This window comes from Littorina saxatilis, linkage group LG6, assembly GCF_037325665.1.
Source record: "Littorina saxatilis isolate snail1 linkage group LG6, US_GU_Lsax_2.0, whole genome shotgun sequence".
NCBI lineage: Eukaryota > Metazoa > Mollusca > Gastropoda > Littorinimorpha > Littorinidae > Littorina > Littorina saxatilis.
In genome coordinates, this window is record NC_090250.1 from 39,015,869 (window position 1) to 39,035,868 (window position 20,000).

General features: G+C 42.8%; 1 protein-coding gene across 1 annotated transcript in view; it reads right to left on the bottom strand.

The window, feature by feature from the left end:
• The window catches only part of LOC138969185 (tryptophan 2,3-dioxygenase-like), a 285,267-nt gene extending 267,313 nt beyond the window's left edge, over positions 1–17,954 (bottom strand). The window contains exon 1 of the mRNA XM_070341919.1: positions 17,950–17,954. The gene's annotated coding sequence lies outside the window, so the exon portion shown is untranslated. The remainder of the gene's footprint in view (positions 1–17,949) is intronic.
• Between the last annotated feature and the right edge of the window lie 2,046 nt (positions 17,955–20,000).

Below are 20,000 nucleotides of genomic sequence, written 5' to 3' on the forward strand. Positions count from 1 at the left end.
GTATATTGACAATTTAAAAAGAAGATAAATATGCATCAAGTCTTTAACACGGAATGAGAATATCTGCGAATGTGTGGGAAAAGAAAAGCGACCAGTATTCTTAGTTTCTCTAAGATAGTATACGCTCTCTGTATTTTTAGGGAAACAGGCATTATGTTCATTTGCTATATTTCCAAGAGAGGTACATATTCGAGAAGCATTGTCCTAGTACACCCTTAGCAATATCTTTGAAGATATCAATGACTAAGTCTACCAGCTCTTGGATGTACTCTAACTATGTTTCCAGGTAAACAAGCTTTATGTTCATTCGTTAATTTTTTTCCTAGAAGCATCAGTTATCCGTTTGCATCATTTAGTAAATTCCTGGAATTTGACCAGTGTCCAGGTGTTTTTTTCTCTCAAGAAGTACACTTGAGGCAATGCTCCACCAAAACCTTCTCGATATAATTTCGTACATCTACAAGAAGTGTCTCTTTGAACCTGTCCTGCTAGGCCATCAACGCATTTACCTCCAAGTAATGATCAATAATAACCCTGTTGGTTTTCCCTCCATCATAAGTGCAACTTCCAGCAAGGCCCTACAGACCTTTGATCAAGTGTAAGTTCTTGAAGACTCTGCATCCACCTCTCAGGGAAACCGTCCACTTGCCTGTTCACCAAAAAACTCCATCTATACTTACCTATTCACACACAAACTTCAAGAACTACAAGGAACTTGGATGCGCCTTTTTATGCTTGGAACTAAAACCTCCCAAACATCCACTCCTGGATACAACTCAGACGAAATAATCTCTCGGTTCTTTGATGGTCCCAGCAGTCTACACCTTCCGGTAAAATCGTCTCCGTGTAGCAAGGCGAGGAGCTCAATGAAAACAGAAAGATCCTCACGCCCAAGCTCCCTTTACCCTCTAGTCCCTGTGCTAGCCCTTCCATCAAAAGCTGGAACTGGGGCCGAAGATTGCCCCAGGATCTACTAGAGTGGACCACTAGCCCGGTCAGTGGCGGTGTGAGTGTTCTTTATGAGTCTGATTGGGTCCAGTATTGACCCCTAGGCCCTCCTTCAAACAACCGACACCCTGGCTGGATCGATGGAATTGGCTGGAGTGGGTGGGTGGGTACCGTGGACCCCCCCTGTTAAGGCCCAGTGTTTGACAGACTAGACAGGGTTTAAGTTAGGAATCTCAGGCCAAATTGGCCTATCTTTGGACAGAAACGTCTTAAGACGTACCTCCACCCTATCTTTTTTCGAATTTTCTGTGTCATATTGTCTGTAAATTGTCAATCTCTTAAGTCTCCCTCCCTTTTAGGAACGCATTTTCACAAATCTGTGTAAGTCTTAAAAGAGGGTTCCACTGTAATGCTGAGAGTACCACGGATCGTGCGTTGATGGGGGAAATATTGCTCGAAGACGACCAGGGTTCCTTTTGATGTACGGGAGTGGGGTCCCGGGGTTCATTCCAGCTAGTTCTGCACCTTTGGTCTTGGGTGGGCTGATGGGATAATGCTGATGGTTTGAAGTTTTAGCCGTGCAGATTAAGGTGTAGGATATAGGGACGAGACTTCGTTATACATTGTTTACAAACTCATACGTTAAGTGTCAGTTTCAGATTGAGTTTTCGAACTACCAGGTGACTGGGTTGTGTTTTGATTGCTCTCTCTCTCTCTCTCTCTCTCTCTCTCTCTCTCTCTCTCTCTCTCTCTCTCTCTCTCTCTCTCTCTCTCTCTCTCTCTCTCTCTCTCTCTCTCTCTCGCTCAAAGTAGTATTACTAAAGCACACTACCCTCACAGAGTTAGACTACATACATTAGGGATCTTACCTCTAAAGTCAAGACTGCTTTTTAACAAAGGAATCTTTATGCATAAAATTATATCCGAAACTTTACCCCGAACCATTTGTTCAAAGTTCTCTTTGAAGAATTCACACCACCTTATGAAATTTAACACTCCTCTTCCTAGGATAGACTTATTTAAGTCTAGTCTAGTTTATTCAGGTGGCCGTCTCTGGAACGCTCTTCCGAATGCCTTACGGGAAGCTACCAGCACAGATTCTTTCAAAAACAAATATATATCCCATTTAATGAAAATAGTATATTCTTGATTGTTATGTCCTTTGGGACACAGTCACTCACTTTTGATTTATTGTTTTGTTTATGAAATTATGATGTTCTGCATAATATCCATTGTCTTGCAGAGTTGATGTACTATTGCATAGTATTCTTACTCTAATTGACTTGCAAATTTTTGCTTTGCACCTTGTCATGAACATGTATAAACTACAATGTTTCATATAATGCACGTATGTACATAAACTTATACTGTTTTACTAATTATGCAAGTATTGTAGTTGTAGTAGTAGTAGTTTTTATAGTAGATTTAGTCCCTCTTTAGGGCGAGGGCCAGATGCAAAAAAGTATACCAATGCTTATTCTGTTACCCTCGTAAAATAAAGAATTGTCATTGTCATTGTCATTGTCATTGTCATTGTCTGTCTATCTCTCTCTCTCTGTCTCGTTCTTTCACTCTGTCTGTCTCTCTCTTCCTGACTCTGTCTCTGCCTCTGTCTCTGTCTGTCTGTCTGTCTGTCTGTCTCTGTCTGTCTCTCTCCCTCCCCCCTCTCTCTCTCTCTCTGTCTCCGTGTCTCTGTCTCTCTTTCTGACTCTGTCTCTGTCTCTGTCACTCTGTCTCTGTCTGTCTGTATGTCTGTCTGTCTGTCTGTGTCTGTCTGTGTCTGTCTGTGTCTGTCTCTCTGTCTCTCTCTCTCCCTCTCTCTCTCTCTATCTCCCTTTCTCTCTCTCCTATCTCTCTCTCTCTCCTCTCTCTCTCCTATCTCTCTCTCTCTCTCCTCTCTCTTTCTCTGTCTCTCTCTTCTATCTCTCTCTCCTATCTCTCTCTCTCTCTCGCCTATCTCTCTTTCTCTCCTATCTCTCTCTCTTATCTCTCTCTCTCTCTCTCTCCTATCTCTCTCTCTCTCCTATCTCTCTCTCTCTCCTCTCTCTCTCTCTCTCTCTCTCTCCTATCTCATTCTCTACTTCTCCCCTTCCTCCCCTCCCTTGATCAACCCCCTCTTCCCCTACACACTCCAACCGGCACCACCACCACCACCACCGTCCCCACAACGACATACCATAAAACCAGCCGTTCTTATTTCTGTCTGCGGGTCATCAGATGGTCACAGACGCCGTGTCTGACAAAGAAACCCTGTTGCTCCATTCTTCCCAGTCAGTGTGGAACACAAACAGCTTTTAGCTTGGCAAGTTCATCAGGTTATCCCTGCATTCAAATCAGAGCTGCACTTAAGTCATGCGCTCGTTTTCAAAATAAAAACCTCAACCTTTCAAGACGAAAGAATTAAAGAGGTGTTTGTGCTTCTTTGATTTATCGCACTTTAACTTTATCCGGGAGTTCGACTTTCAAAAGGAGTTTTAAGTCTGTAGGTGTTGAGCGTGCTGCAATAATTGATGGATTGTTGATTTGGAGATGCGGTAGGTGTTGTCTCAGATTTGAATGTTAGAATGCAGAGAAAAAAGGCACAGTTGACGTGGGGTCTACTGTGCTAGGTTCCCGCTGCACGACATTTAGCAGTCTTGGTATTGGAAATTCTGAAGTTTTAGTTTGCTAACTTCCTCAATCTGGAAGCTTTTACACAGACACAAATTTCTCAAGCAGAAAGCACACTGAAACTCAAATTATATTCATGTCGTTTGAAAACAAACTTACCAACGACAGTTTAAACAACACTCGAACCAATTGAAAAGGTTTTATTTTCCCCTTGATATTACGAAGGGTAGGTGTGTAGGTCATGTATCTCTAAACTATTTATCAGTCACAAAGAACTCGGAATGAGCCTGTCAACAGTCCAAAAACCGTCAAAATAAGATCTTTTGTGTGTAAATGCCTAAATGTTCTCTTGATGCATAGTCACCAAATATTTCAATATGCAACAGGTTATTTATACATGAAAAAAGCTCTTGGCAGTAAAAGCTAACTATTCATTCAACCTTTCAGGGTTGAATTAATCTGCCTAATAGTGCGTTAGTTAAGATGGATGGCATAGTAATGCTCCGCCCGCTGGATCATGCAATTCCATTACACTGCACTTCCATTATTGGATGATACGGGAAGTCACAACACATCCTCATCAATAGTCCACCTCCTACGGCAAAGTTAATGGCCACTTTGACATAAAGCAGACAACAGGTGAAAGCATCAGACAAACGGCGAAACTCCACGAACATGACGACCGTGATCCATTAACACAGAGGACCGGGCCCGCGACAAAGGACACGCGGGCCTGTGACATCATCTCTCAAAACACGACACTATCAATCCATGTTGCGGGGTCTTTTAACACAATGTGCTGACCTTGATGTCAAAGAGAGCAAACCCGTGTTAAATTGTCACAGGTAGATTGATGTCCCTCTCTTAATGGCCAATAGGTAAGAATTTCTATCAATGTACATGTACTTGAATTTCTGGAATAGCTAGACGACGGAGATACGTTTAATGGTGGCATATATATATATATATATACTAGATGATTACCCGCTTCGCCGGGTACCGGCTTCGCCGGGAAGAAGTAGAGCCGAATACCAGGCTGCGCCTGGGACCCGGCTTTGCCGGGTGTACGCCGGCGCACGAAGGAAGGAGATAAACGCGCAAAACACTGGAGACCTTCTAAAAGTAGTAACGTGCAGTGACCTTCTAAAAATAGAAACGTAGTAACGGGAATATGGATTGACGCCACACGGAGGAAGGGAGATAATCGCGGCTGAAAACACTGGAGAAGATAAGGAAGAGCTACTGGTAGTGGATCCCGACCAAAAAAACACAAAATCGGTTCAGCGCGCACAGCGCTGCGCGCTGAGAGCACGTGTTGAAATATTTCATCGATGAGGTTGTGTCCGGGGTGTTGCTGAATACGGTGTCCAAATTTGAAAAAGATCCACCGAGAACTTTGGCCGTGCATCGCGAACAGACAGACAGACAGACAGACAGACAGACAGACACTAGTCGTATATATATATAGATATTGTTTAAAGGCACACTCCTTCCCGTGTAAACAGTTCGGCTCACGTACATTCTCAGATATGGTCTGGCTATTACATAGAAAAAGACCTTCCCTCCAGTTGGTCACATACCCAAAATGAACAGCCTTGGAGCTCTCTGTGCACGGTGAGATTTTTTGTTTTATCAATTAATGTTGTATTCATAAAATAATCCAACTGACCACAGCACGAAGTTAGAGTGTTGAGGTTTGGTATGTGTCCAAGTGGAGGGATGGTCTAATCCCATGTAAAAGCCTGGTCAGATCTTGGATGGTGAACCGAACGATTTTCACGAGAAGGAAAGTGCCTTTAAATCTCTCTCCCTCTCTCTCTCTCTCTCTCTCTCTCTCTCTCTCTCTCTCTCTCTCTCTCTCTCTCTCTCTCTCTCTCTCTCTCTCTCTCTCTCTCTCTCTCTCTCTCTCTGTGTCTCTGTCTCTGTCTCTCTGTCTCTGTCTCTGTCTCGCTCTGTCTCTCCGTCTCTGTCTCTGTCTCTCTCTCTGTCTCTCTCTCTCTCTGTCTCTCTCTCTCTCTCTCTCTCTGTCTTTCTGTCTCTGTCTCTGTCTCTCTCTGTCTCTCTCTCTGTCTCTGTCTCTCTCTCTCTCTCTCTGTCTCTGTCTGTCTGTCTCTCTCTCTCTCTCTCTCTCTCTCTCTCTCTCTCTCTCTCTCTCTCTCTCTCTCTCTCTCTCTCTCTCCCTTCCCCTCTTACCTTCCCTAAACTATGTCTGTTCAAAAGACCAACATTGACATTGTGCAGTTTATTTTTCAACACTAATTGCAAATATTTCCGAACATTTTTTTTCTCCAAAAAGAGAGGGTATTACACCGATTACACCGTGACTATATATACTCATTCTTTGCACTTGTATAGTTAAAATGGCCCATGGTGGTTTGCGAAATAGTACGACGACATGACGCAATGCGTACCTGCTTAAAGTGCAACCGATCATGCATAAACATCACCAGGAATTTGTAACCAGTCTCAGAGTCCTGGAAGTGAATGGATTGTCCGTGTACTGTGCAATGATCCAGAAACAATCGGATGTTTTCCGGCCTATATTTTACGCTTGAGTAATCACACATCAAGGTTATCAGACCAAACCGTACTTGCATCAAACGTTTAACGGTGGTATGTCGCAACCTAAATGGCCGGAGTAGTCGGTGCAAAGGAATACAAATCGAATTATAACCTTAATGTCCTCCTTGTCCCATACCATTCTCTCAAATTAAACACCCAAAACGGATTATTGACATTTGCATTGTACTCCTTTTAGATCTAACGGGATTGTTGCAAAATACTATAGTATACTCCGTACTTGTTTGCAGACACCAACACACCAACCTTCCACCTATACCTTCAACAGACAATACATCTACCGACCACCCCTTCCCCATTTTCCATACGTTCATTTCTTTGAAATATCGCAACAACAGACTTCCAGATCTATAACACGATCATATGTGTTCTCTGTTTGCATGTGTAGTCAAGTGGCGTATCCAGTCTTTTGTGTAATTATCTCCTGCCCGACTCAGTTGCCTCCCCTGTCTATTATCTTCCCCTGACCCAAGTTGTCTCTCCCGCAAGGATTATTGTGTGTTTACTATCGTAGGGAAGACTCTTGACCGGATTCCTTTCTAACCTCTTATCCCAGATTTAGGTGGTCGTTATGTAATGTGCCGCCGGACTGTCTGGGTATCGTTGGACGGCGTTTTGTCAAGTGGGTGTCATTTCTTTTGACAGGGTGGCTTGGAGGTTTTAGTCTCTTACCCCTCTCCCCCTTCTTTGTAACTGGTTGTAATCTAATGAGCCTTATCCGGTGTGCGTAATATTTCCGGTGCGTGACACCTCTGTAACGATTTCTGCCTCGGTAACGATCCCTTTTCATTGGGCAGGCAATCTTAAGTAGAACGCCCCCCGTTGTCTGACACCTAGGTAGCCTCCCTATTGGCTATCGGAAGTGGCCAGCCTTTAAAAGACTGAGCATTTAGGCTAGAGGAGAGAACGCGATTTGGGATAGCGAGCTGTGTGTTGCTCCGATTGTGTCGGTTGATGTGAACGGTCGAAGTGCTGACCAAATTTGTAGCGATTGTGTCGGTCGATTTGTGGTTGTAACAGAATTCCGATACCTGTGCTCTTGTGTTTACTGTTGCAAGTGTGTTCACTGAGGAGAATCTACACTGCTTTCTGGTGTTAACTTTCTGGTGTTTGCTTCTGGTGTACGTTAAGTAAAAGTCACGTTATCGCAACCTCTGTCTTGGCGTCTCATTTATGCTTCCTGGCCTATTCCCCCCCTTCCACTCCACCCTATCACATCTGGCGCTGCGAGCAGGATTCAGGAAGTAGAGACGCCGTAGTTTAACACCAGAAAGCAGGGGTAGCAGTGTAGGAGGTACTCGGCGTATCCAAGATGGCGGTCGACGGGGTTCCTAGACCCCAGTGGCAGATGTTCTCCCCTCCCAGGCTTCCCCTCTTCACTAGCAGCAAAGATGGCTGTCTGCTAGACGACTACGTCACAGAGGCTCGCCGCATCATTGCCCACTTCAACCTGGAGGCGCTGGGCGGCGAGGCTGCTGAATGGCTGATCCAGTCACTTGCTGGGCCTGCCAAGAAGGAGATTAACCTGCACCCCCCTCAGGCAACTGCCACGGCTGACCTTGTCTTGACCATCCTGCAGGACACGTTTGGGGACCACGCCAGTATTTCCACTCTCCTAGCGTCGTTCTACAGCATCTGCCAGAGTCAAGAGGAGGGCATTCTCTCATATGCCCACAGGTTGCAGGCTCTGTGGGACAAGACGAATGCTGTTGTTGCCGGTACGGTTTCCGATGCTGCACTTCGTGATCGATTCATGCACGGACTGTTCTTGCCTGCAATGAGACGGGACCTCATGCGCTTTGCGAGAGGGCGTGAGGCTGTCACTTTTGCGGCAGTCCGTGCAGAAGCTCTCAGGTGGATGAGAGATGATTTCGAGGTGGTGACGAAGCAACAACATCAAGCAACAGAGAGCAGCACTAAGGTACGCAGCCTGCAATTACAAGTCAGCAAACTCGCCATCAAGTCAGCAGAGCTTCGAGCTGCCTTGCACCAACGCCCGCCGGATGCCTCTCGTCAACAGCAACCGTCCGCGAAGCCACGTTGTTGGCTTTGCAACCGCCACGGGCATCTACAGAGCAGGTGCCCTACCAAGCGGCATGGAGGTGAACAACCGCTGTCATGGAGACAGCCCAGTGAGCTACGTGTGGACCAGCAGTCAACATCCATCAAGCAACCGCCCCACGAGCAGAGCAGTCAAACAGAGGAGGTTGTGACTGCTCAGGAACAGCTGACGGCGAAGCACGAGGCCTCCATTGACAGATTAGAGACCCGACTGAAGAAGGAACTGGAGGCCAAGCAACAGTTACAGGATGAACGCTTCCAGAAGGATTTAGAAATACGCCAACTTAGAGAGCGGTTAGTCTTCAAGTGTGAAGAGGTGTCGATTGAGCGGAAAGCAGCAGGACACATTCGCAGAGACCTGGAAGCGTTGTTGCGACATCAGCTCACAGAGAAAGAGCATCGGCTTGCGACAGCCCCAGCCCCCGTAGAACCTCACGACGCTGACCCGATAACATTGTGGGATTCTGTGCTCAATTTGTCCTGCCCCTTTACTCTAAGTCCCAGCTAAACCACCCCCTCGTAAAATTATGAAAACTCTTCAGGCACACATGTGGCGTAACCATGCCTTGCTTGCTTGTTAGCTATTGTGCTCAGCTAGGAGACTGTGTGTACACTATGATTATTGATTGCCTGTTGTATTGTGTCTTGTATGAATGGGTTGGGTGACTGTGAGTGTCATCCGTGACTGTTTCTGATTTTATTTGTTGTTTCACTTGGGTGAACTTGTGTTTGATTTATAGATGTCATTTTCAGCTATTCCCGAGGCGCTGTACCTGCGAGGACGCAGTTGGTATAGAGCTGGGGGGGATGTAGTCAAGTGGCGTATCCAGTCTTTTGTGTAATTATCTCCTGCCCGACTCAGTTGCCTCCCCTGTCTATTATCTTCCCCTGACCCAAGTTGTCTCTCCCGCAAGGATTATTGTGTGTTTACTATCGTAGGGAAGACTCTTGACCGGATTCCTTTCTAACCTCTTATCCCAGATTTAGGTGGTCGTTATGTAATGTGCCGCCGGACTGTCTGGGTATCGTTGGACGGCGTTTTGTCAAGTGGGTGTCATTTCTTTTGACAGGGTGGCTTGGAGGTTTTAGTCTCTTACCCCTCTCCCCCTTCTTTGTAACTGGTTGTAATATAATGAGCCTTATCCGGTGTGCGTAATATTTCCGGTGCGTGACACCTCTGTAACGATTTCTGCCTCGGTAACGATCCCTTTTCATTGGGCAGGCAATCTTAAGTAGAACGCCCCCCGTTGTCTGACACCTAGGTAGCCTCCCTATTGGCTATCGGAAGTGGCCAGCCTTTAAAAGACTGAGCATTTAGGCTAGAGGAGAGAACGCGATTTGGGATAGCGAGCTGTGTGTTGCTCCGATTGTGTCGGTTGATGTGAACGGTCGAAGTGCTGACCAAATTTGTAGCGATTGTGTCGGTCGATTTGTGGTTGTAACAGAATTCCGATACCTGTGCTCTTGTGTTTACTGTTGCAAGTGTGTTCACTGAGGAGAATCTACACTGCTTTCTGGTGTTAACTTTCTGGTGTTTGCTTCTGGTGTACGTTAAGTAAAAGTCACGTTATCGCAACCTCTGTCTTGGCGTCTCATTTATGCTTCCTGGCCTATTCCCCCCCTTCCACTCCACCCTATCACACATGTCTGTCCAGTGTCCTGTCCTCCCATAAAGCATATCAACTCTACCTGTCCCAAGATAGGCCAATTGGTTCTAAGAGGACGTTAAAACTAATTATCATCACGTTCATTTCCCACCTGCAGCTTTACGCGCACATTAACCCGCATTTAAACCTAAAACCGACTATCCAGTACCCCATAACTAAAAAAGAATCCTGTGTCATATTAACCCTATTGTGGCTAGTTTTTTACATTTTACAGTGTCTGCATAGCCAAAACGACGATGAAGTATTTAATTGATATAAGAATCCGCGTGTGTACAGAAAAAAACATTCTTATTAGCAGCTTTACAAGCACCTAGCTTAAACTGCACTTAACCCTAAAGCCCACAATACCCAAATAACATCAATTCTCGTCTATGCCGTTTATGTCAAAATGATTAGTAATCCTAATTCGACCAGTTTTGATCCACAATGTCTTAGCAAACCGATGATAAAGTATTCCATGCATGTAAGTATTTAAACTACTATACACTCATTTCCCATCTGCAGCGTCACCAGAACATTGAACCGCACTTAATTAACCTAGCTAAAACAGACAATTATATCCAGTACACTGTAAACCACCACATCTTGCCTATGCCGTCCTTGTCATATTTACCCCAACTTCGGCAAGTTTTCGCTCCACCTGGTGGGACGGTAGCTGTGCACCGCACACCAAATACCAACCCTCACCACCATACCCCAACTACTCTCCTGTCTGGTGTGCGCGTTCCGCCGGTACCCACCTGCTGGGAGCGACGCCCCCCCCCCCTCCCCGCCTCTTCTGGGGGGTGGGTCACTGAGCACCGCACACCAAGACCCAACCAAATCGTGACACCAAATGAGAAAAAACAATAAACTGCTCTACTAGTTTAACTTAACATAAACAAGCTTATTTTTACCCTAAAAGGACTCTTACCAACTTTTTTTTTGGGGGGGGGGGAGGGTGCGAATGACAGAACGAAAGACCTATGTTGTATATATGTGTAAAGGCAAGGCAACCTCTGCGCTCCATGTATATATGTAAATTGCTCCGGCATATCAACTTCAAATAGAAGAATTTGGACTTTTAAACTTTTTATCAGAGTGGCTCTGAAATTTTATCAATTTTTTACCTCACAAATTTGGAAATAATAAAGAAACAAAAACCTATTTTAATCCCCCCTCCCCCACAAGGTGTCTCACGTGGCGAAGGGTACGTGCCCATACCACAAGGTGTCTCACGTGGCGAAGGGAACGTGCCCATACCACTAAAAGAAAGAATATTTTTACAACCAACCCTTTTACCAAACAACTTTGAACATTCTAACAACCCCAACCCATCATCCTCCGGCCCCCTCCCCCCTCTATAGCGAATAAACAAATCATATCCCAATATAGGTCATAGTCACCTGAGAGGACGTTAAACCCTACAGTCTCTCTCTCAAGTTTCGAGCTACAATGTCTGGGCCAAAATGATGATGAAGTATTGAATTAATATTAGTATTCATAGGTATATGCAAGCTTTTCTCATCTGCAGCCTTACAAGCACCAATACACTGCAGCCACCAAATCTCGTCCACAACGTCTTTGTCATTAAGATCCCAAATTGGGCCAATTTTGCTCTACAATGGCTGGGCCAACACGATAATAAAGTGTTGAATTAATATTACTTTTCACATGTATCCAAGCATTTCCCATCTGCAGCTTTACAAGCACCACAGACCGTGCTTAATCGACTACTCAATGCTCTATAACCACCAAATCTCGTCTGCCCATTCTCCTCACATTAACCTTAATTTGGCCAATTTCTGCGGCTGATGTCTGGGCCAAAATGACGATGGAGTATTCAATAATGGTCAAGATGAAAACGACATGACATCTGTCTGGAGGGAAAATGGAAGACAGCTGAGCGAGAGGGATCCCGAAAGGTGGTCGAGGCGACAGGTAGATGTAAAGGTAATGGGACACAATGGATGGAGTAAGAGGACAATTGATGTGAATAATGTACACGGTACATTTGTATGAGGTATAGTACGGTACGTAACTGAGCGATCTTGAATTCCTTTTAGTGCAATAAAGATTGGTTGCTTGCGCTGGGTGTTTTAGTTGTGAGGTAAGTGAGGTAGTTTTTATGTTTTTATGTTTGTATTCATGAAGTAACAGTTATAATTTTGAGTCAGCAATGAAGGTGGATTGTACGTTTTTAAAGGTAGCCCCTTCGTGTGTAAGAAAGCGCGTCGTCGTCGTCGTCGTCGTCGACGTCGTCGTCGTCAATCATCATCATTGTCGTCGTTGTCGTCGTCGTCGTCATCGTTATTGTCATCATCGTCATCAGCATCATCAGCAGCGGCAGCAGCAGCAGCAACATCTCCGTCATCTCCATCATCATCACCCCTACCATAACCACCACTTTCTCCCTAAACAAAGAACAGAAACTTGTCGCATTTTCTTTGCAATAGTCTCTGTAATTCGCTGTGGTCAGTGGTCACTTTTTTGTGCTAGTCGTTGTTAATACAACGCATAAGCAACAACAGAAAAGTAAACATTTTACTGAAAAAAGTACAGAGCGTGCTCTTAAGCTACTAAAATCAATACGGAGTGCACTCTTTATTTTCTCAAGAACAAAGCCAGACACATTCCACAATCAAGAGGGAAAACCAGGTTGTAAATTAGAAATCGGACACCTGCACCAGACCTTCAAACATCAATATTAAATAGCTTCCAACCGGCACCGGTTCAACCCGCCTGATCACACCCTCGCGACATAAATCATTCAGTGAGTGTGACTCGTTCCTCTTAAGATTATGCGTGTAGTGTTACAGTGTGACGAGACTTCATTCAGTTTGAAAGTACATGTATACAAAGATCAAAATTGATCTTCTTCATTTGGTTTATTCATGAACATTTATTAAGCTATTTTATTTATTAATTAATTAATTCATTTATTTACTTTGGAGAATTCCTTGAAAGAGTAATTTTTGGGGGGACTATTTCTCTGTACCTAATTTTACGAAAGTATATGCTTCATCATCGTTGCCTCTTTCTCTTAAATTGATTTCTCCTTCTTCTGCTTCTTCTTTAAACTGATTTTGCTGTTGCAGTGTTTGGCTCTTAGATACATCTCTGTATCATTTACCTATTTCTGTACTGCAACTGTTGTTGTTGTTGTTGTTGTTGTTGTTGTTGTTGTTGTTGTTGTTGTTGTTGTTGTTGTTGTTGTTGTTGTTGTTGTTGTTGCTCATTTGCAGGTGACGGTTTCCCTGGCCGTCTGTCGACGGTTCCCAACAGACCACCTGGAGAAAGGTATCTGCCTCCTCAGTCCCCCCGACGACTGTCCCAAGATGATGATTTCTTTATTTTTGTGTATAATCCGTTCCTTTCTATACATTCGCGCTAGTTTTCTCTCTCGAGATTGTTGTTAATTTATTTTGCTCTTGTTTGTCGATCTCGCCACAAGTAAAAGGCTACAGCCTTTCAATTAAAAAAAAATCCTCCGAGCATTGAACGAAGAAGAAGAAATTTTAAAAACAATAGTTGGACGCCTTGCTTCGGGGAATTAGAGAATCCTTTTTACCCCTGACACGTGCCCGGTCTCTCCGCTCCAGATTAGCCTCAAAATGGCCGCGGCGTCAGGCCACAAGGGGGCGCCACTGGCACCCGGAGGCCTCTCTAATCCAATCAGAGGGCAGCTATTACGCCATTGACGGTAGAGGGCGATGCCTCACTTGGGACAGAGATGGATGGAGGCGCGCTGCAAGACTGTCTCAAACCCTGTGAATTTGACGCCAAGCTCTTGGAGAAACTCGATGCTAAAGAGAAAGAAAAGGGTTTTGGGGAGAGGAAGAAGAAGAAAGATTGCGACCAGTGCTTCTTGAAACTGTCTCAGGCACTCAGGCAGCCTGCAAATACCTCTTTTTCTCGGAATTTAATAGAAACAAACGGCGAGAAGACGATTTCGAAAATGAAGAAAAATGTTTTCCGAGTTTTAGCACCTCTACTACGGCAGTTGTAGGGATAAATTTGCCTTCTTCCAGTGACTGGAGAACGATTTAGAATTCATTAATCTTGCACGGGACGACACTGTATACGCCCAATTCTTTGTATGCACGCAGGCCAGTCATTTATATTCTTGTGCATTAAAAGTTTGCTCAGTTTAGCGGAGAAGTACTTAGAAACGTATTAGCATGTGTGCGATGTTCAAACCAACCAGCGCAAACGCATTTTTTAAGCTGAGAAAGTGTCTCGCTGATGTTTTTTTTGTTTCGTTTATTTGTTTCTTTCTTTTTCGTGTCTTGAGTTATTATTACTCTTATTTAAGAGGCACTAAATGTGTTGAGACAGACATACAATCTATTTAAGAGGCACTAAATGTGTTGAGACAGACATACAATCTATTTAAGAGGCACTAAATGTGTTGAGACAGACATACAATCTATTTAAGAGGCACTAAATGTGTTGAGACAGACAAACAATCTATTTAAGAGGCACTAAATGTGTTGAGACAGACATACAATCTATTTAAGAGGCACTAAATGTGTTGAGACAGACATACAATCTATTTAAGAGGCACTAAATGTGTTGAGACAGACATACAATCTATTTAAGAGGCACTAAATGTGTTGAGACAGACAAACAATCTATTTAAGAGGCACTAAATGTGTTGAGACAGACATACAATCTATTTAAGAGGCACTAAATGTGTTGAGACAGACATACAATCTATTTAAGAGGCACTAAATGTGTTGAGACAGACAAACAATCTATTTAAGAGGCACTAAATGTGTTGAGACAGACATACAATCTATTTAAGAGGCACTAAATGTGTTGAGACAGACATACAATCTATTTAAGAGGCACTAAATGTGTTGAGACAGACAAACAATCTATTTAAGAGGCACTAAATGTGTTGAGACAGACATACAATCTATTTAAGAGGCACTAAATGTGTTGAGATAGACAAACAATCTATTTAAGAGGCACTAAATGTGTTGAGACAGACATACAATCTATTTAAGAGGCACTAAATGTGTTGAGACAGACATACAATCTATTTAAGAGACACTAAATGTGTTGAGACAGACATACAATCTATTTAAGAGGCACTAAATGTGTTGAGACAGACATACAATCTATTTAAGAGGCACTAAATGTGTTGAGACAGACATACAATCTATTTAAGAGGCACTAAATGTGTTGAGACAGACATACAATCTATTTAAGAGGCACTAAATGTGTTGAGACAGACATACAATCTATTTAAGAGGCACTAAATGTGTTGAGACAGACATACAATCTATTTAAGAGGCACTAAATGTGTTGAGACAGACATACAATCTATTTAAGAGGCACTAAATGTGTTGAGACAGACATACAATCTATTTAAGAGGCACTAAATGTGTTGAGACAGACATACAATCTATTTAAGAGGCACTAAATGTGTTGAGACAGACATACAATCTATTTAAGAGACACTCAATGTGTTGAGACAGACAAACAATCTATTTAAGAGGCACTAAATGTGTTGAGACAGACATACAATCTATTTAAGAGGCACTAAATGTGTTGAGACAGACATACAATCTATTTAAGAGACACTCAATGTGTTGAGACAGACAAACAATCTATTTAAGAGGCACTAAATGTGTTGAGACAGACATACAATCTATTTAAGAGACACTCAATGTGTTGAGACAGACAAACAATCTATTTAAGAGGCACTAAATGTGTTGAGACAGACATACAATCTATTTAAGAGACACTAAATGTGTTGAGACAGACATACAATCTATTTAAGAGGCACTAAATGTGTTGAGACAGACATACAATCTATTTAAGAGGCACTAAATGTGTTGAGACAGACATACAATCTATTTAAGAGGCACTAAATGTGTTGAGACAGACATACAATCTATTTAAGAGACACTAAATGTGTTGAGACAGACATACAATCTATTTAAGAGGCACTAAATGTGTTGAGACAGACAAACAATCTATTTAAGAGGCACTAAATGTGTTGAGACAGACAAACAATCTATTTAAGAGGCACTAAATGTGTTGAGACAGACATACAATCTATTTAAGAGGCACTAAATGTGTTGAGACAGACATACAATCTATTTAAGAGGCACTAAATGTGTTGAGACAGACAAACAATCTATTTAAGAGGCACTAAATGTGTTGAGACAGACATACAATCGATTTAAGAGGCACTAAATGTGTTGAGACAGACAAACAATCTATTTAAGAGGCACTAAATGTGTTGAGACAGACAAACAATCAGAAAGACAGGAACAAAGATGACATTAAAAACTGTTTTGTGAAGGGAGTTTATTTCACACAACCCAGCCCCCACCACCCCACCCCCCAACAATGAATAAATAAAATATGATGATTTGTTGTCACTCCAAAAATATCATGATATGGCATGTGCATTGGGATAATAAAATCAAACGGTAGGAAAACTTTAACTTCGTAGAATATAGCTATTCTGATGGACACGTGGGGGAATTCGGGGGCTGTGATTGGATGGTCTCTTCCGATCATCAAAGCATAATGCTACGGAAGTCGGCCATTTTTGCCAATATCCAAAAGCATATTGGCAATAACAAAGACGCATGGTTCCGGTTTACCCATCTGTACCACACGATGTTTTACTATCGACAACAGCAAACACTGACAACTTGAAATATTTCTCGGGAATGTTTTTACATTTAGTCAAGTTTTGACTAAATGTTTTAACATAGAGGGGGGGAATCGAGACGAGGGTCGTGGTGTATGTGTGTGTGTGTGTGTGTGTGTGTGTGTGTGTGTGTGTGTGTGTGTGTGTGTGTGTGTGTGTGTGTGTGTGTGTGTGTGTGTGTAGAGCGATTCAGACCAAACTACTGGACCGATCTTTATGAAATTTGACATGAGAGTTCCTGGGAATGATATTCCCGGATATTTTGTTTCCTTTTTTCGATAAATGTCTTTGATGACGTCATATCCGGCTTTTTGTAAAAGTTGAGGCGGCACTGTCACACCCTCATTTTTCAATCAAATTGATTGAAATTTTGGCAAAGCAATCTTCGACGAAGGCCGGGGTTTGGTATTGCATTTCAGCTTGGTGGCTTAAAAACTAATGAGTGAGTTTGGTTATTAAAAATCGGAAACTTGTAATTAAAATTATATTTTTATTAAACGATCCAAAAACACTTTCATCTTATTCTTCGTCATTTGCTGATTCCAAAAACATATAAATATGTTATATTTGGATTAAAAACAAGCTCTGAAAATTAAAAATATAAAAATTATGATCAAAATTAAATTTCCGAAATCGATTTAAAAACAATTTCGTCTTATTCCTTGTCGGTTCCTGATTCCAAAAAATATAGATATGATATGTTTGGATTAAAAACACGCTCAGAAAGTTAAAACGAAGAGAGGTACAGAAAAGCGTGCTATGCAGCACAGCGAAACCACTACAGCGCTGAACAGGCTCGTCAGTTTCACTCCGTTTTGCACAAGCGGCAGACTACGGTCATTGTGAAAAAATGCAGTGCGTTCAGTTTCATTCTGTGAGTTCGACTGAGCTTGACTAAATGTTGTATTTTCGCCTTACGCGACTTGTTCAGCTTTACAAATGTCGATTGCATACCCTTTTCTGCTAACTTCCCGATGAAACAAGACTAAACCAATTATTTTCTGTCCCTAAACACCACAAAATGCCCAAAGTCGAAAGATGTAGTACAAACAGCTAGGGGAGTAAAACGGAACAGCCGTTTTTGTGTGCCTGTGCAGGGACCTAATATAGGTCTATGGCCTGTGTGAGCTCAGCCGTTGCCGACTGACACAAACTTTCGCATTCGGCTTTTCTTATCTCGTAACTCCACACTAAATACCCCACATCCCCTCTGAAGTATTGATGTACAACCCATGGCACTAACATTCATGTAGTCGTTTATAACCGAGGTTAAAAAAATTCGCTTCATGACGAGACAAGTATAAATGCCATTCACCCAAACTGAAAACTTCGCTGCCGTCTGCTCGCGTTGTACGGATTAGCTGTTCTCTTCTCCTCCCTTTGTTGCATCCTTGTTTTTAGTTTTCCGTTAATGTTGTGTTTTGGTCTTCTTCATAAGTAGTCTTGTTCAAAATTAAAAAAACTCAAACTTCTTTTTGTTGTATACGAATGAACTAATAAAAAGCTGTTTAACAGCTGTGTTGTCAAATCGAGTTTTGTTCCAAAGTCAGTGTGGCGCCTGCGCAAAACTAATGCGCACGGAAACGGCGCCTGCTATCAAAACCTGAGATCAACGCATCGACGCAAAAACTGTCATTTTGTAAGTTTGGAACAACAAATCAAGGTCAGAACAGCTATATAATCGCTATTGTATTTTCATCGTAGCAATAGGGTCCGATATTTAGACTCGAACAAGTATAATGCGACTCGTCTTCGACTCGTCGGCATTATACTTGTCTCGTCTAAATATCGGACCCTATTGCTACGCTGAAAACACAATAGCTGTTAATAATGTGTCTGAAACATAATTATTTGTCTTTTGATAAATTAGTGACTTCTAACAAGCTTATACTGTTCTTTCACAGATGGTATTTATAACTTTCAATCGAGCACCGAATAACCACCACCTGATCACCACGCATTGCAACCATATTTCCACTGTTTATGCTTTTAGGGAATCATCTGCATCATCATACGCTCATACGCTCATGTTCCAAGTACAGGTACACGACCGTACCCTAACTTCTACGGCTTCTTTTTCCGCACATCCTATATTTCAGCAGGGTGAAGACTGATAAATTCAGCACCACGCATTGCATCCATATTTCTGCTGTGTATGCTTTTGAGGGTATCAACAGCATCATTCGACGTCCAAGTACTACTACACGTACCCTATCTTCTTTGGCGTCTTTTTCCGCACATCCTATATTTCAGCAGGGTGAAGACTGATAAGGTCAAAGCTGGAAACGCACACGGAGGGGGGAAAAACTAGTGATATACAACAAAAGATAATAGGTGGAATTTGCATGCACCCTGTCGCTTCAACACCTCCAGACAACATGAACCCACCTGAGTTCGTTCGACAGGCAAAGACTCTCACCTGGCCCTCCCGACCTCCCCTTCCTACCCCCCCCCCCCTCCCCCTCCCTGTTTTTCGTTTCGTGTCGTTTGTGACAGTGTTCTCCTCTTTTGTGTGCGCGCATTGACTGAGGCGATGGTTGCGGATAACGGGGAGCTGCTCGGCGGCTGTTGCCTTTCCCTGATTTTTGCCGCTCCGTTTGTCCTCTTGTTGGCGCGTTGTTTGTCGCATTGTAACAGGTCGAGAGTTTGGTGGAGGGGGGGGGGGGGCAGGATGGAGGCGAAAGGTGTGGATTGATGGCTGTGATGGAAGTTGACAGCATCTGATACGGATTGACGGTTCATTTCCCTGGTATTTTTATGTGTTGCCACTTTGAATCTATTTTTTTCTTTTTTTGTGTGTGGATATTTCATTCTTCACGTGTCAACAGGGGGTCAAGGTCTGATTATAACATCCGCCACCCCTCCCACCCCCCACCACCTATCCCACCCCCCCTGCAGTTTTGTTGTATTTTTCTTTTCGATTGATTGGTATCCTATTGGCAGAACATTCAATTGATTGTGATCTTCTGTGTGAAAGTACACATTTTAAAAATCTGCTGTGAAGCATCTTCAAGAATGTAAGTCAAGATTCTTTAAGGTGTTTTGTTGTTGTTGTTGTGTTTTGTTGTTGTTGTGTTTGTTTGTTCGTTTGTTTGTTAAGCTTGAGGAAACGGTAAACCAAATCAACAATATCGTGGTTATCAAATACGATTTAGTAGGAATTTTAGCAATACCAAGACGATTGCCCTCGAGGGTCAAGATTGACCAAAAAAACCACCCTTATTACCATAAAAAAAAACCGATATACATTGGCATGTGAGCTTACTTTCAAACCCTAGTTTTCATTACATCGAGCCCAAAACCTACCTGACAAAATATTGAGACTCTGTCTTCTGATGCCCAAAACTATATTCTCCAACATGTTGTAAAAATAAGAGAACGGAAATTGTCTCTCCTCAAATAACATCTTCAAAACCTCCTTTTTCAAAAGAACCGTCCATTTAGTAATACCTGAAAACGGAAACTGATGTCATCTCTTT